Source organism: Aplysia californica, unplaced genomic scaffold, assembly GCF_000002075.1.
Source record: "Aplysia californica isolate F4 #8 unplaced genomic scaffold, AplCal3.0 scaffold00062, whole genome shotgun sequence".
Lineage (NCBI taxonomy): Eukaryota > Metazoa > Mollusca > Gastropoda > Aplysiida > Aplysiidae > Aplysia > Aplysia californica.
This window is the reverse complement of record NW_004797332.1, coordinates 853,068-854,782: the sequence shown is the minus strand read 5'-3', so window position 1 is coordinate 854,782 and position 1,715 is coordinate 853,068.

Below are 1,715 nucleotides of genomic sequence, written 5' to 3'. Positions count from 1 at the left end.
GACATCGGGCGAGTAGCCTGACGCTAGTGACCCTAGATCGGGCGAGTAGCCTGACGCTAGTCACCCTAGATCGGGCGAGTAGCCTGACGCTAGTCACCCTAGATCGGGCGAGTAGCCTGATGCTAGCCTGACGCTAGTCACCAGACATCGGGCGAGTAGCCTGACGCTAGCCACCCGACATCGGGAGGGTAGCACGGGCCTATATTTTTTGGTTGTTTGTTTGTTTTGTTTTTTTGACAGATGCGTATTGTTTTCTTTCCAAATACACAACAGATTACTGATATTGATATGTTCTGATTTCAATTTTTCTGTACATAAAACATGAAAATTCTTCTTGAAAAAGGGCAAAACATGTAGCGAATGGCGTTACGGTAACTTGCATAATTTTTGCAGTTTTGCATTTTTCTTGCATAATTTGGCCATCTAAATTCGACTAATTGTACGGGGACAGTTACACGTTTCATGAGATCTGAAAAAATTTCCGTCAGAACAGGGGAAATAATTCCGGCTGTTAAGCATGAGTGAACTTTTTTGAGGCACACCCACACCTACAAGACGTGTCATAGATCTAGAACCCTAAAGGATCTGAATCCCAGTGATAGTTGCTAGATGAAGCAAGTTGTCTGGGAAGATCAAGTCTTAGTAAGTGAAGTAAGTACCGGGTACATTGTTTTCTTCAGCAGGAGGGGCATAATTTATCAGTTTCTAGTTTAGGAAAAAAATCAAACAACGGTCACTTTTATTCGACTACTCAGTGAATATTTGTATCATGGAAAGTCTCACCCAAGCAAGTTCTTCTTCTTCTGTGGGTGGTTGATGGGTGCTCTGATGTGGCTTGCTCCTTCTTTCTTATCAAACATCTGTTGTCCTGATCTGTCCTCCTCCTTTTTTGTGTTTGTTACTCTCTTGTAATGCCTCCTTATCATGTCATACGTACTTATATGACCTTATTGTGTTGCAAGTGCTGTAAAACTCTTACTAAAACTAAACTTATACTTCTTCTTCTTCTTTATATTCTCCTGCTAGACTGCTGGATCTTCAACTTGCATCATCATCATTGTCTTTCTCACCCTGGATCAGGGTAGAGGGCTAGGCCACGAACAAACACTTTCCACCTTTCCCTATCCTGGGCTGGCCTCTTGATGTTATTCCATGTCTTCCCTCCTTTCTGTTTATCGATTTCTGTGACTCTTCTCCAGGTTCCATGTGGTTTTCCCCTTGATCTTTTACCCTGTGGGTTCCATCCAACACTTTCTTTGTTACTATACAGCTGCCTTCAACCTGCAGTGTAACTGATTTTTACTCATGTGACCATTTTTCCTTCTTCCTAGGGTCCCTTGCCATCAGGCAGCTACATCTTGATTTCGAAGGTAATTTATATGGTTTTATACTGACGATTTCCAGTTTGGGTAGGAGTTAATTTTGAATTTTGTCCAGGTGTGGCCAAAAGTAAACTTATTTTACTCATTTTAGGACCAGCAAGAGATCTTTGACATGCACAGCTTGCACATGGGACCTCTGAGACGTTTTGTCCTTACCTGAGAAAGCGAGGTGCTTGATATTACCTATCCAAAGATCAGGGGTATTTTAAAACTTTGGTCTACACACCTTAGCATCTTATATTCACTTTCATTTCTTCAAGCACAATACAGAAGTTTAAAGAACAAAGCAAAATACACACAAGCACTTTATATGGAAAACTTGAATGAAAGAAA